At 45.6% G+C, this 16,644-nt stretch overlaps 1 long non-coding RNA gene, 2 other non-coding genes and 1 pseudogene across 4 annotated transcripts in view; 1 reads left to right on the plus strand and 3 right to left on the minus strand.

Annotated features, from left to right (window-relative positions):
- LOC149165811 (uncharacterized) overlaps positions 1–16,644 on the plus strand; it is a 57,959-nt gene that overhangs the window by 2,987 nt on the left and 38,328 nt on the right. The gene's annotated exons all lie outside the window — the stretch shown is intronic.
- LOC149165812 (25S ribosomal RNA) lies at positions 1,777–5,128 on the minus strand. Its single transcript, XR_016261007.1, has one exon. It is a non-coding gene; the product is annotated as a 25S ribosomal RNA (ribosomal RNA).
- LOC149165813 (5.8S ribosomal RNA) lies at positions 5,374–5,527 on the minus strand. Its single transcript, XR_016260992.1, has one exon. It is a non-coding gene; the product is annotated as a 5.8S ribosomal RNA (ribosomal RNA).
- LOC149165814 (18S ribosomal RNA) lies at positions 8,230–9,863 on the minus strand (annotated as a pseudogene).

The raw sequence follows: 16,644 nt of genomic DNA on the forward strand, positions 1-16,644 counted from the left end.
CTTAAGAAGTTGAGAAAATGCACCCCATAATCTAATTTACTACTTAAGATCTCATCCCAATCTGAATCAAAATAATCCCATGATCTAACTAGCCCACCCTATATTAAGCCTTAGCTAAGTCTAATTTCATCATAATAGTTGAAATTTTTTACTTTTTCTTATATGTAGTCCTCGTTGTGCTATTCCTCACCACATTGTGAAGAAAACCAAACAACTCTTTTGAGACAAAGTCAGGGGGAATTCTTTCTTTTAAGCCTATTTGTTGTAATTATTGTTGAAATTTTGTACACAGAATTGCATCGTGAGATAGGGCTATAATCATCAAAATTTTATGGATCATTTTGCTTTGGAAGAGCTATAAATGTTTCATTCAATGCAATAATGCTTCACTCTAAACTCTAGATTCTTTTATCACTCTCAACAACTCCTATTCTAGGAGGTCACAAAAACACAAATAAAATTTCATTGTCCAACTATGTGGACTTAGTCTATTTGGTTTCTTAAAAAGATTGTAGAATTTATTTGAGTCCCTCTTTGGTTACATTAGCTTCAAGTTCTTCATTTTGTTTTTCTTCAATCACTATTATGTTTGACTAAGGAGGTTCTTGGAATAAACTTTTGAAGTGCTTTACTCCTCTTGATGCCATCTTTGAGAATTTTCATAGCTTCCTCCCATCTTTCTTACTTATCTCCCATGTATTTTTGATGTTCTTTTGATGTTTCATGTAGTTTTGGAAGAATTTAGTATTCTGGTTGACCTTTATCAACCAAGTAGCCCTATTCTTTAGTCTCCACTCAACTTCTTCTTGCTTCGATAGATTCATTTTTATAACTTTTCCTTTTTTGTCATGATTTGTTCCTTTTATGTTTCAAACAATTTTTTGATCTATTCCTTGGTCTCAGTAAGCTTTTGCTTTTGTTGAGCATTCTAGGAGTTATTCTTTTTCCACTATGCTATTATGTTTTAAACTTTCATCAAATTTACTTTGGATAGATAAATAGTTGTCTCCCTTGTACAAGGTTTATATTTCTTCCAATTCTAGGTGATCAAATTTCTGAAACCTTCTTCTTTTAGCAAATTAAGGTTAAATTTGAAGGGTTTTTATGCTTCTCATCTTTTTCTAATTGTAACAATATGGCTAGATGGTCTAAAGGTCTCCCTAACCTTACCCATGACTTAAGTCCTTCCACATTCTCCAAAATCTTTTTTGTTACCAAAACCCTTTCTAATTTGCTTGACACCTACTCCCTGGGACATGGAAACCCCAAGTTTCCTCAGACTTGGGTGTCGATTTTGGCTGTGGCGCGACATGGAAACCCTAGGTTTTCCCAGGCTTGGGTGCTGGGGCGTGACATGGAAACCCTAGGTTTTCCCAGGCTTGGGCGCCGGGGCGCGACCTGGAAACCTCAAATTTTGGGTGCGACATGGAAACCCCAAGTTTTGGGCGTCGGGACGCAACATGGAAACCCCAAAATTTGGGCGCAACATGGAAACCCCAAATTTTGGGTGCGACATGGAAACCCCAAGTTTTGGTTGTTGGGGCGCGACATGGAAACCCCAAATTTTGGGTGCCGGGGCGTGACATGGAAACCCTAATCTTCCCCAGGCTTGGGTGCCTTTTTCGTCGCAACGTGGAAACCCCAAATTTCCCGCCCCCAAGCAAAGCATTTATGAGATGCGAGCAATAAAAAATGTTGTTTGGAGGACAAGGCAAGGGCGCAAGAGCGAGAGAGTTGTCCGGATTTGTTTGAATAATGTGTGACAAGAGCTAAGCTTTGAATCGAGGCGACCAAGGGCTGAATCTCAGTGGATCGTGGCAGCAAGGCCACTTTGCCACTTACAATACCCCGTCGCGTATTTAAATCGTCCGCAAAGGATTCTTCTCAACGACCGTTTGGAATTGAACTTCAAAGTTGCCCCGACCAAGGTGTTTCATGATCGCGGTTTGCAAATGACACGGGCCCCTAGGGGCGACAAAGTGGTGCCCCTACTGCGGGTCGAGATACAATCGAAGAGTGACATGCACCGCTTCTAGTGTGGATTCTGACTTAGAGGCGTTCAGACATAATTCGACACACGGTAGCTTCGCGCCACTAGCTTTTCAACCAAGCGCGATGACCAATTGTGTGAATCAACAGTTCCTCTAGTACTAAATTGAATTACTATTGCAATGCGGTTCATCAGTAGGGTAAAACTAACCTGTCTCACGATGGTCTAAACCCAACCAATGTTCTCTATTGTGGGTGAACAATCCAACACTTGGTGAATTTTGCTTCAAAACGATAGGAAGCACTGACATTGAAGGATAAAAAAGCAACGTCGCTATGAACGCTTGGTTGCCACAAGCCAATTATCAATGTGGTAACTTTTCTGACACCTCTAGCTTCAAATTCCGAAAATCTAAAGGGCCGATAGGCCACACTTTCACGGTTTGTATTCATATTGAAAATCAAAATCAAATGAGCTTTTACCCTTTTTTTCCACACGAGATTTCTGTTCTCATTGAGCTCATCTTAGGACACTTGTGTTATCTTTTAATAGATGTGCCACCCCAGCCAAACTCCCCACTTGACAATGTCTTCCACTCAGATTGACCTGTCGAAATGTGCCTTAAGGCCAAAAACAAGGGGAGTGCCTCGTCTCCGCCCCACGGAATAAGTAAAATAACGTTAAAAGTAGTGGTATTTCACTTGCACTAAAATCGACTCCCACTTATTCTACACCTCTCAAGTCATTTCACAAAGTCGAACTAGAGTCAAGCTCAACAAGGTCTTCTTTCCCCGCTGATTCTGCCAAGCCCGTTCCCTTGGATGTGGTTTCACTAGATAGTAGATAGGGACAATGGGAATCTCATTAATCCATTCATGCACGTCACTAATTAGATGACGAGGCATTTGGCTACCTTAAGAGAGTCATAGTTACTCCCGTCGTTTACCCTCGCTTGGTTGAATTTCTTTACTTTGACATTCAGAGCACTGGGCATAAATCACATTGCCTCAGCATCCACAGGGACCATCGCAATGCTTTGTTTTAATTAAATAGTCAGATTGCCCTTGTCTGTACCAGTTCTGAGTCGACTGTTTGCCGCCTAGGGAAAAGCCCCCTATAGGGGGCATTCTACGCCCATAGCCCAATTAGCATGCGACTGCTCGCCCTCACCGCGAGAGGAGCTTGGGCAAACTGCTTACAACCCACGAGTTGAGGGTGCAGACCCCTAGGCCCAACCTTCATAGCCAATCCTTTTCCTGAAGTTACGGATTCGTTTTGCCGACTTCCCTTACCTACATTGTTCTATTGACCAAAGGCTGTTCACCTTGGAGACTTGATGCAGTTATGAGTATGACTGGGCATGAACAGTACTTGGTCCTCCAGATTTTCAAGGGCCGCCGAGGGCGCACCAGAGACCGCAAGATGTGTGGTGCTCTTCCAGCTGCTGGACCCTATCTCTGGGTGAACCGATTCCAGGGTGGGCAAGCTGTTAAAATGAAAAGATAACTCTTCCCGGGGCCCTCGACGACGTCTTCGGATTTCCTAACGTTGCCGCCCGTCGCCATGTCTCAGTTCGGGAATCTTAACTCGATTCCCTTTTGATGCTCGTGTAGGTGCACCCTTGATACAAGGCTTCCCCATCTTTTAGGATCAACTAAACCATGTCCAAGTGCTGTTCACGTGGAACCTTCCCCACTCAGTGTTCAAAGTTCTCATTTGAATATTTGCTATTACCACCAAGATCTGCACTGGGGGCCGATCCACCCAAGCTCACGCCCGAGGCTTCTCAATGACCCTTGCGTCCTCCTACTCATCGAAGCCCGGCAATTGCTCCGACGGTCGAGGAAGGTTGCGCGCTTTAGCGCCATCCATTTTCGGGGCTAGTTGATTCGGCAGGTGAGTTGTTACACACTCCTTAGCGGATTTCGACTTCCATGACCACCGTCTTGCTGTCTTAAACAACCAACACCCTTTTGCTTCATCCCGCATCGCCAGTTCTGCTTACCAAAAATGGCCCACTTGGAGCTCTCAATTCCATGGCATGGCTCAATGGAGCAGCCACACCCTCTTACCTATTTAAAGTTTGAGAATAGGTCGAGGGTGTTATGCCACCGATGCCTCTAATCATTTGCTTTACCTGATAAAACTCGCGTGTGAGTTCCAGCTATCTTGAGGGAAACTTTGGAGGAAACCAGTTACTAGATGGTTCGATTAGCCTTTTGCCCCTATACCCAAGTTAGACGAACGATTTGCACGTCAGTATCGCTATGAGCCTCCACCAGAGTTTCCCTTGGTTTTGCCCTGCTCAGGCATAGTTCACCATCTTTCGGGTCCCAACAGGTGTGCTTGCACTCGAACTCTTCGCATAAGCTCAAGGTCGATTGACGATGCATCTCCCCAGAGAGGGGATCTCGCCCGTCAGCTTCCTTGTGCCTCAGAGGTTTTCAAACCCGCCGACTCGCACACATGTTAGACTCCTTGGTCGGTGTTTCAAGACGGGTCGAATGGAAAGCCCGCCAACCAACACCACGAGCGTGCAGGAGCACACGACCCGCCACAACGCTTCGTTCCTTGACCATCGCTAGGACAAACCAACAGGTAGGAATCCACCCGCGCTTGTGACGATGTAGCAGCATGTGTTGGTTTGCACCTCAAGTCGAGCGGCGGACTAGTCTGAGCCGTTCCACAGCTGATCGAGACGCATCGACAGCCTCCATCCCCTTCCCTCCCGACAATTTCAAGCACTCTTGAACTCTTTTCAAAGTCTTTTTCATCTTTCCCTCGCGGTACTTGTTCGTTATCGGTCTCTTGCCCGTATTTAGCCTTGGACGGAATTTACCATCCAATTAGGGCTGCATTCCCAAACAACCCGACTCGCCGACAATGCCTCGTGATGCGGCAGGGTCCCGGCCTGACGGGGCAATCACCCTCTCAGGCGCCCCCTTCCAAGGGATTTGGCCCAGGTCCGTTGCTGAGGACGCTTCTACAGACAACAATTCAGGCAATGCTGGCACCCGATTTTCATACTGGGCTCTTCCTAGTTCGCTCGCCGTTACTAGGGAAATCCTTGTAAGTTTCTTTTCCTCCGCTTAATTATATGCTTAAACTCAGTGGGTGTTCTCGTCTGAGCTGAGGTTGCAAGTTGGAGCTAAATCTGCCCTACCCGATGGGAGGACAAGAGAGAGCAAAGCAAGTTCGAGTGATGCCACACAAAGCCCGCATCAGCTAACGTCGACTGTCCAACCAAGGGGACAAGATCACCGCTTGCCGACGCACGCCACAAAACATTGCTTGAGGTATTTCAGCCAACCGCACTGCATTAGGCACAGATGACCAGCTTCGTTGCTCCCTAACATATTGCAGGAGTGCGTTTGAATGGGATGCGACACCTAGACAAATGTGCCCTTGACCGAGGCCTCGGGCGCAAATTGCGTTCAAAAACTTGATGATTCACGGGATTCTGCAATTCACACTAAGTATCGCATTTCGCTACGTTCTTCATCGTAACAAGAGTCGAGATATCCGTTGTTGAGAGTCGTTTCCACGTATTACCAACAAATCCGCCACAACACTGAATAGGGCACCCCCTACGACAAATGTAAGGCTAAGGGCCAAAAGGAGGAAAGAAAGAAAAACACATGAAAGAAAGAGAAACAAGGGTGTCTACCCCCTCACAGGAGGAGGCTCAAATAGAGAACAATCTTCTTGAACCCCATGCCCTCGCAAAAAGGGGGGAACTCCATGGAACAACAATCAAGAACGATTAGGGTGGCCACCTCGGGAGCTCGCATTGCTTTTAATCCTTCTCGAACACTAATCAACAACAATTCCTGCTTTTCTCTGTAAAGCTAGGGACCGAAAGGAAGAAGGGAAGAAAACAAGGTGAAAGAGATAGAGATCAAACGTGGCTACCGGCTCACAAGGGGAGGCTCAAACAAAGCACAAGCTTTCCAAGCCCCGTGCCTTCGCAAAAAGGGGGGATTTGAAGGGGACGACGATCGAGATGGACTAGGGTGGCCACCCTGGGAACTCGCACTGCGTTTTGTCCTTCTTGAACACCAATCCACAACAATCCCACCTTTTCTCTGTAAAGCTAGGGCCCAAAATGAAGAAGGGAAGAAAACAACATGAAAGAAAGAGATATGAAACGTGGCTATTGGCTCACAAGGGGAGCCTGAAACAGAGAACAAGCTTCCCAAACCCTGTGCCTTCACAAAAAGGGGGGGAACTACAGGGGACAGCGATCGAGAAGGACTAGGGTGGCCACCCCGGGAACTCGCACTGCTTTTCGTCCTTCCTGAACACCAATCCACAACAATCCCCCCTTTTCTCCGTAAAGCTAGGGGGCAAAAGGAAGAAGGGAAGAAAACAACATGAAACAAAGAGATATCAAACATGGCTACTGGCTCACAAGGGGGGGCTCAAACAGAGAACAAGCTTCCCAAACCCCATGCCTTCACAAAAAGGGGGGAATTGCAGGGGACGACAATCGAGAAGGACTAGGGTGGCCACCCCAGGAACTCGCACTGCTTTTTGTCCTTCCTGAACACCAATCCACAACAATCCCACCTTCTCTCTTTAAAGCTAGGGGAAAAAGGAAGAAGGGAAGAAACCAACATGAAACAAAGAGATATCAAACATGGCTATCGGCTCACAAGGGGGAGGCTCAAACCAAGAACAAGCTTTCGAAACCTCGTGCCTTCACAAAAAGAGGGGAACTGCAAAGGACGACGATTGAGAAGGACTAGGGTGGCCACTCCAGGAACTCGCACTACTTTTCGTCATTCCCGAACACTAATCCACAACAATCCCACCTTTTCTCTGTAAAGCTAGGGGCAAAAGGAAGAAGGGAAGAAAACAACACAAAAGAAACAAAAATCCTAGGAAAAGAGAGGCTCACCAGCATGTCGAGGAGATGTTGCCTATCCAAAAAGAAAGAAAACAAGGCACCCAATCAAAGCATCCCACCTCTTCACACCCTTCCACATACATTACGACACAACACCCTTTCTAGCTTACAACATAACAAACAACAATCAAACAACCAAGAAAATAAATCACAACCTAAACTTGACCACTAGAAAAGACGAGGGCCGCGATGAGACCAGTGTCTGGAGCACGTTACTGAGAGGTAAACAACCCCCCAACCTGGCACAAGGCTTGAAACGACAAAAGAATACACTAATAGCAAACCCACCTTGCTATTGCACCCCTTCATGTACAAAACACCCAACAACCTTTCCAGCGAGAAAGTCAAGGGGGGGTCAAGAATCAAACGCCAAAGAGGAGTTGTCATGGGTTGATACTCAATGCTGGAGAAAGCCACGGGCCACAAATACATCGATGGTGCAAGGCCACTAAAGAGAGGGATGTCCGCAAAGTGCACACTACGAAACCAAGAAATGACCAAATCGCACAAAAAAACCCACAATCCAAAGGTAGAACCAAAGACATAACCCACTGCTTCTTTCATTAGAAGGGGAGTGGCTCACGAGAGGATGAGGAATTCCCTTGACGGCAAAGGCATGAGATAAGAATGCCACCTCATGCCCATTGACGGGGAAACTTGCGATCTCGATGGAGCTTAGATCGAGGGAGGGGTTTTTAATTACCTGGACACCCAACCCTTCCGCGAGGGCAGATTGAGGAATAGTCGAGAGGACTAGGGTGGCTAGCCCAACGGATTGCACCGCTCTTTGTCCATCCCATATTGACCCCACCTCGACCATTTCCCCTCACGGAAGGATTGAGGTACCAGGCGTGCGCGCAACCACTCCCTTGACCCAACTACCAACAAAAAACTCACCTAAGCAACACATAAACCACTGTTGCCTTTTCAAGAGAACCAACTATGGAGGCCCTCACCCTTGGCCCATGCCTTCCAACTAATAAAAGACCGAGCACTGCCACTACGAATGAGTCTAAATTTATCCATCGTATTGCCCAAGCACCTCAACTACAACAACCATGACTCGCCGAACAGGTCGTCGGAGAGGGATCCCAAGAAACAAGCTTCCGAACCCCTATAGAAATACATTGGGGGAAAGAAAAACAAAGGATGGGTGGGACAAGCACAAGCATGGCTTGCAAGCACACGAAAAAACAAGCGTGACCTCAAGACAAGCAACCAACAATGTTCCCGCTAAACACGAAACCTCCTCTCCTAGAGATGCACCACACGGGCCCACATTGCAATCGAAACCCACCCAACTCGAACCAAAAAGGCAAACCCTTGCTATCAATGATCCTACCGCAGTTTCACCTTCAGTAACCTTGTTATGACTTCTCCTTCCTCTAAATGATAAGGTTCAATGAACTTCTCATGACGTCGACGACGGCGAACGACCATCGTTGACTCAATCCGAACACTTCATCGGATCATTCAATCGGTATAAGCGACATGTGGTGTGTACAAAGGGCAGGGACGTAGTCAACAGGACTTGATGACACACACTTACTAGGAATTCCTCGTTGAAGACCAATAATTGCAATGGTCTATCCCCATCACGATGCAATTTGAGAAGATTTCCCGATCTCTCGAACCATGAAGGAAAACTCATTGGCTGCATCAGTGTAGTGTGCGTGCGGCCCATAACATCTAAGGGCATCAAAGACCTGTTATTGCCTCAAACTTCCATGGCCTAAATGGCCATAGTCCCTCTAAGAAACTGGTCGCGAAGGACCATAGTCACTCCACCAAGAACAACCATGCACCACCACCATCCTTAGAATCAAGAAAGAGCTCTCAATTTGTCAATCCTTACTATGTTTGGACCTGGTAAGTTTCCCCGTGTTGAGTCAAATTAAGCCGCAGTCTCCACTCCTGGTGGTACCCTTCCGTCAATGACATTCCTTTAAGTTTCAGCCTTGCGACCATACTTCCCCTGGAACCCAAACACTCTGATTTCTCAGAAGGTGTTGGCGGAGTCCTTAGAGCAACATCTGCCAATCCCTGGTCGACAGGGTTATGGTTGAGACTAGGACGGTATTTGATCATCTTCGAGCCCCCAACTTTTGTTCTTGATTAATGAAAACATCCTTGGCAAATGCTTTCGCAGTGGTCCGTCTTTCATAAATCCAAGAATTTCACCTCTGATAATGAAATATGAATGCCCCCGACAGTCCCTATTAATCATTACTCGACCAACGGGAGAGGGGAATTGCTCCGAAACCCATGATTTCACTAAGTGAATTTTGGTGGGTTAGTTTTTCATCAACAGAAGGGGTTCATAGTAGAGTAAGATCTTTCTTAAGCGAGTTCAAGCCTTAGTCTTCTAGACTTGCCCTACGAGATTCCGGTACTAGCACTAGCCTGAACTTGTGGTAACCCGATCGACAAAGGAGGGGCAGATCAAATAACCCCACCATCCTCAACATCGCAAAGCCTGGTGCAGGTACAAAGCCAGCAGGTGCTCGTGAAAGGAGGATGGTCCCGAAGGCCAACACAATAGGACCAGACTCCTATCACGTTATTCCATGCTAATGTATTCAGAGCATAAGCTTGCTTTGAGCACTCTAATTTTTTCAAAGTAAAAGCATCGGCGCTGCGACCCAGCCAATTAAGGCCAGGAGTACGCTGCCGACAAAAGGGGCGGAAGGGCAGGTGCACACCGAGTAGGCAAACCGACCTTTACGACCTAAGATCCAACTACGAGCTTTTTAATTGCAACAACTTAAATATATACTATTGGAGCTGGAATTACCGCGGTTGCTGGCACCAGACTTGCCCTCCAATGGATCCTCGTTAAGGGATTTAGATTGTACTCATTCCAATTACCAGACTCGATGAGCCCAATTGATGAGCCTCATCATTGAGAAATTATATGGGCCTTAATTGGCCTTAATTCGCCTCCTAGATTAGTCAAACCAACTATTCTCACAACTTATTGCATACTTTTGATTATATTTTGTTTATGAAATGAGTTAGAGTTGGATATTTGGCTTTGTGGTCTAATGTGCATGTAATGTAGGAATAAAGGATAAAAGCAAGGAAAAATGCAGGTATAAAGGATAAAAGCAAGGAACTATGGCAAAGACCTTGGTAAAACTAGAATGGGACAAGGGAGAGTAATTATAGGAGGTAAATCCTCCTCATTTACTACCCCTCCATTTGAATATTCCTCCACCAGCTCGGAGTGCAAACAACCATCACTTTGAAGACTAAAAGACAGTCGAGCAAGTGAAAAGGACAAAAACCAGTTTTTCTTGAGTTAGAGGCCAAGCCTCCCTAATGGAAGGAAGTCGTTAGAGACTTCAAATGTATAAATAGAGAGGCTTAGGACCTCAGTAGGATTCAGACTTCTATTGTAAAAACTCCACTTTATTTCTGAGTTGCAAGACTTGTGACAATTTGTTCTGTAATCCATGGTTTTTATAATAAGAATGAGTTCTGTTTAAGCCAGCTTTGAGTTAACTCCGAGGGTTGAAGCTCTTGGGTTAGTGCTCGACCCAAGCAGCCAATGCTCCTCTTTATTGTACTGTTCTGCTAGCATAGATTCTTGGTTTTCATTGTTCATTTGCTTAAGTAGCTTAAATTTCTGTTTCTGTTCATTTGCTTAAGTAGTTTCCTGGTTTTCTGTTTATTTGCATAAGTAGTTGCACTTTCGTTATAGCAGTATAGCGTAGATTGTTCATGGTTTTTTTGTTCAGTTGCTTCAGTAGTTGCATTTGCTTCAGTTTACTTCCATTTGTGTCTTCTTTCAGTTCACAAGTTAGTTAGAGGAAAAAGATCACTATTAGGCTGTGCGCAGGTGTCTCGGCCTCATCTCCTCCCTCTGGGACCATGACTTGAGGAAGGGACCCTTTAGCAGCCCCAAAAACACAGGTTTCTGGTTCTCGCATGAGCTAGGGAGTTCGCTGTTTGATGTAGTTATTTGTTCACCTGCACTAGTTTTCTCTGTCGTTTTCGTTTAAAACCGCCTTCAGCACATTCCTCATGCATCGCTTCCTCACCGTCCAATCACCAATAAACCTTCACAATCATCGTCCGATTCATTATTTTCTCCAACTGCTGCCTTGCGTGGAGTCCACCACTTGCTTTATGAGCTTTAATCTCCATCGTCGATTTGTCTCTTGATCTAACGACTATCACGTCACCCAATCACTTTTATGCGCTTTAAACCCCCACTGTCGATTTGCCTCACTTGATCTGACGACTATTGCTTCACTCGATCATCAACTAGCTAGGCCGATCTCCACCGTTGATTAGCCCCGTCTGATCCAACGGCTATCGCGCAATCTCACGCAGATTAGTGCATGAACGTTATCCGCTCGAGAGCACGCAAGAAAAGTGGTTTTCTCGTGCTATGTGTCGCGCAGTAAGGCTAATTGCATGAAATTTTAGAATTCCGCTTACTCCTTTAAGGGTGTGCTAGAAACTACTTACCGCCTTAGAAACCCGCTCCATCATTTCTGCACGTTCCTTTTTCGCGCGATACGATCTCCACTGGCCATCTCTTTACTTAACCTTCGTGATAAGACCTCAGCCGTTCATCTTGTGCGTTCACCATGTTCATCCATCTAGTCACTTAAGCCTTCGCGATAAGATCTCCACCGTTCATTGCTTCGTTACCCCGTCCGCCCATATCTTCACTTAATTCCTCGCGATATGATCTCTGCCGTTCATCACTTCATTAACCTCGTTCATCCATTTATTCATTTAAGACCCCGCGATACGATCTCCGCTGTTCATCGCTTCATTAACCTTGTTCATCCATTTATTTGCTTAAGACCTCGCAATAAGATCTCCACCGTCCATCTTCTGCTCGTTGATCGATCCAACGGTCCCTATGTGCTATTGGATCCTTACGTCTTCCTTTCATTGATTTCGACCTATGATTGCTCTTCCGCTTAAAAATTGATTTAGCTTAGTTTCCTTTGCTTACACCTTAGTCTGGTTTTGATGCTCTTTACCTCTGCAACTTAGATAGCAGCATTAGATTAGTGTTAAATTAGCAATTTTGCTTAGCATAACTGTTTGGATGGTTAGTTAGGTTATGGTATGGTTTAGAATTTCATGCTGTTTTCTTCAATACTGCAGTAGAAGTAGCTCTCCCGTAGGATAGATTTGCTCTTCTTCCATCAAAGAGTTAAGCTTCTTCTGACCCTATAGAAGTCTGGCTTGGAACCCTTGGGGTCTCTTACCAGATGAGCAGTGACAACAGGCAGTGCCTTCACTTTTACTTGTGCATATAGCACTGTCACCTCCAAGTTTGTATGAACCCTGGGTTTATAAGTAAAGTTGGTAGCCCTGTGAGTTTCAGCATTCTTGTTTCAATACCTAGGCTCATCACCAATATTGTTATTTATTGTCACTACCTCCCCATGTCAAGATTGGGTAATTTGCGCGCCTGTTGCCTCCTTGGATGTGGTAGCCGTTTCTTAGGCTCCCTCTTCGAAATCGAACCCTAATTCTCCGTCACTTGTCACCACCATGGTAGGCCTCTATCCTACCATCGAAAGTTGATAGGGCAGAAATTTGAATGAAGCATCGCCAGCAGAAGGGCTGTGCGATCCGTTGAGTTATCATGATTCACCGGAGAAGCGGGCAAACCCGTGCCGACCTTTTATCTAAAAAATGCATCCCTTCCAAAGAGTCGAGACTTGGTGCATGTATTAGCTCTAGAATTACTATGGTTATCCGAGTAGTATGGTACCATAAAAAAAAACTATAACTAATTTAATGAGCCATCCTCAGTTTCACAGTCTGAATTAGTTCATACTTAGACATGCATGGCTTAATCTTTGAGACAAGCATGTGACTACTGGCAGGATCAATTAGGTAGCACCTTCCCACTTCAAAGGGCATTCCGGGTGCTCTCTTACTAAGAGCCAACCTGAACACCCATCAAGTTAAAGAGATATCAAAATATCATGTAAAACTTTTATACCTTGCACCTCTTGCATCCCAAGAAGGAAACACACACAACATGCCAAGGACATGGCGAACAAATGGGTAGACCTGTCGAGTCACAATGCACCAAGGCCACTTCGGAGTTTGCAACCATGCCCCAACCAATAAGAAAACGAGCGATCACTCACCCACTCCCTTAGAAATGCCTCCAAAAACCTCCATGCCCCGCACCGAGGCCACCTAGGAGTCCACCCGAACAGTAGCAACAGTGGACCTCGATCTCCTGATCGCCTGCGGCAGCCTCGATGCAAAGGAAATAAATGGAGAATGACCAACCACGCAACCTCTATATTAGAAATGAGCCCCAACCCTCCCCGCCCCGCATCGAGGCCACCTAGGAGTCCACCAGGACAGCAACAACGGTGGATCTCGATCTCCCGATCGCCTGCGACAACCTCAATACGAAGGAAAAGGAAGGAAATAAAAAGAGGACCACCGACCGCAAATCCTATCTTAGAAAGGCTATACAAACCTCCCAGCCCCGCACCGATGCCACCTAGGAGTCGACTCGGACAACAACAACTGTGGACCTCGATGCAAAGGCAAAGGAAGGAAACAATACAAGACAAACCGAGCCCGCAACCTCCCTTAGAAATGCCCCCAACCCTTCTCGCCCTGCACAAAGGCCACCTAGGAGTCCACTCGGATAGCAGCAACGGTGGACCTCGATTGCATGATCGCCTGCGACAACCTCAATGCAAAGGCAAAGGAAGGGAATAAAACAAGATCGACTGAGCCCGCAACCTTTCTTAGAAATGCCCCCCGACCCTCCCCGCCTCACACTGAGGCCACCTAAGAGTCCACCTGGACAACAGCAACGATGGACCTCGATCACTTGGCTGCGTGCGGCAACCACGATGTGAAGGTAAAGGAAGAAAATAAATGCAAATCAAGAGGCTCGCTACACAATACAAGAACATATCCAAACAGGAGGAGGAATTGGGCAGCTCCGCAACCCACGCACCCTACGTACAGGCAACCTAGGAAATTGCCCACAGCTTTATCGACTGGACAGTCAATACTTTTCACCTACGGTCACTTCGATGCAGAAGAGGGAGGTCGAAGTGTTCCACCTCGAAATCCTTCTTCCAGATAGCCCCCACCATCAACGTAACAAGCCTCTTCCCCATTGGACCATGATCACATACACAATTAAAACAACAAATACCCATAAACACTGTGACTTAACATTTCCAGCCGCAAAAGTCTACCACGCACGTGAGATGCAAGGAAAAATTCGACCACTCCATCAAACATATGGGCCATCGCATCCATTGTTTTAAGAAACGGCCGTTTTGATACCGAAACGGCCGGGTTGATCCGAGCCATTACCCTCTGCTGTGACCCAGCCCTTGGAACGGTTCGACTGGCCGAGTCATGGCTGACTCGGCCAACTCAGCCGTTTCTGTATTGACTCGGCCGAGTCATAACCAGTGGCCTGTAACCCCATCAAAACAATGATTTGACATTTTTTTAATGAAATTTTGAAGTGTTTGCTGATTGGTTTGAACTCCAATGTGTTTTATGAATTAGTTAAATGTTATTTGGGGCCATTTCCCCCTCCCAAACCCTATTTAACACACTCAAATGCTCTCTACTATTGATATGCTATTCAAATTTCATGGTAATGTTAAATTCTTAAAGTAAAAGTGACATTCTCCTTAATCTTCATTTTCATCCTTTTACTTAAATTTTTAACATTACCATGAAATGACTCAGGATGTTTGAGAGTGGTTTCGGCCTCATTGGATTTCATATGGAGAAAGTAGAATTTTAGATTTCATTCAAAATCCAGCAGACTTATCAGTTTTTCAGGATTTCAGGATTGCAATGTTTCCATTGAATTTTGTCATGTATTAGGGTATGGAACTCGTATTTAATCAAGAGCACCAATCCCTCTATGTACCTTGATGTTAGTGACATTGGTTGTCGAACTCCTCTGGGATTCGCTCCCAAACCAGGAGCTTCTGAAAATGTCGCTCCCACTGCCGTTTTCGCTCTCGCTCCCCACTTTCGCTCCTGCTCCCAACTTCCAAGTAACACTGAGCCAGATGATGTTGGCAACTCTAGCAGTAGCCAGTAGTACTGGTCACAGACTTTTGTTGTAGAGGCCATTTATAGCCTCCTTGGTTATGTGTTTTTGTTTTGATCTCTATATCATCATCGTGTATGTATTGGACAATGCATTGGGTTCCATTTTGATATAATGGATATATTCATGAGCCTACTTTGATCATATGTTGTCTTCTATCTATATTCTAATGTTGTGTGTTTGGAAACATGAATGAAAATCTTTAAAATTATGTGTTTTTATAAAAAATAAATATTTAATGTATTTTTTAGAATGACCGAGTCACTGAAATTGAGCCGGCCGAGTTGATACCGAGTCGGAGTCGGAGTCGGAGTCGACCCTCGGCCGAGTTGGAGTCGGAGTTTTAAAACATTGATCGCATCTATCAAAACCTCAAAGCCAATGCAACCACAGAGGATGTGCACTTTGAAAGGAATGCCAACCCTTATCTTTACAATAAGGAGAACCGCTCCTCACATTGCTCGATGGAAAAAGCAAGCAAGAGGGGGGTAGGTGGTTTACAACTAAAACCCTTCCACGTTCCTCTTAAATGTATGCATCTCAACCGCTAATGCCAACACATAAATAGTACAAGCACAAGAAACCAGCGCGATAAACAACCAAACAATGAAGAGGCTAGCTGTCACTGGGAGCCACACCACAATAACCCATACAACTCCAAGAACTTAGAGCAGAAGGGGAATTGTTCACATATGCCTCCCGGGACGAGCATGGCGAACATTACCACTCATGTGCTACCGAGTGGGGATGGAGAGAAGATGAAAATCGACCACCCTACAAATGACCTGAGGCCATTCTTCAGGCAAACCCAAAAAAATAACTCAATTACCAACCCATCTTTCACAGGAAAAGCAAACACCTCCCCACCAAATAGGGAGGAGGTGAACAATATCGCGAGGAGCCAATTTCAATGGAGCCACACATGGCTGCCCAACCCAATCAACATTTTTTATTCCCAACAACCGAGGGGCACAATAACGACATAGGCACGAAGGAGTTTTGGGGTTTCCATCTGGGACCACAACAACGAAGGCACAAAGGAGCGCCGAGCAAACTTATCATTTTTATCATTTGGATGGGCACGAGGGACAGGGACGAACATGGCCAACATTACCACTCATGTGCTACCGAATGGGGATGCAGAGAAAATGAAAATCAACCACCCTACAAATGACCTAAGGCCATCGTTAAGGCAAACCCGAAAAAACAACTCAATTACCAACCCACCTTTCACACGAAAAGCAAACCTATCACTTGTATCATTTGGATGGGTAGGAGGGACCAGTACGAGCCAGGGAGCCACAACACAACAACCAATACAACTCCAAGAACTTAGAGCAGAAGGGGAATTGTTCACATATGCCTCCCGGGACGAGCATGGCCAACTTTACTGCTCGTGCTACCGAGTGGGGATGGAGAAAAGATGAAAATCGTCAACCATACAAATGACCCATGGCCATTCTTCAAGCATACTCGAAAAACAACTCAATTACCAACCCACCTTTCACACGGAAAGCAAACCCCTCACCACCAAATAGGGAAGAGGTGAACAACCAAAATTTGCTATTCCCAGCAACCAAGGGGCACAACAACGACATAGGCATGAAGGAGTTTTGGGGTTTCCATCTAGGAAAACAACAACCAAAGCAC

The sequence above is a fragment of the Pinus tabuliformis genome, chromosome 5_1 (assembly GCF_031772625.1).
Source record: "Pinus tabuliformis cultivar Carrire ecotype Pingquan chromosome 5_1, CPIR1, whole genome shotgun sequence".
Classification (NCBI taxonomy): domain Eukaryota; kingdom Viridiplantae; phylum Streptophyta; class Pinopsida; order Pinales; family Pinaceae; genus Pinus; species Pinus tabuliformis.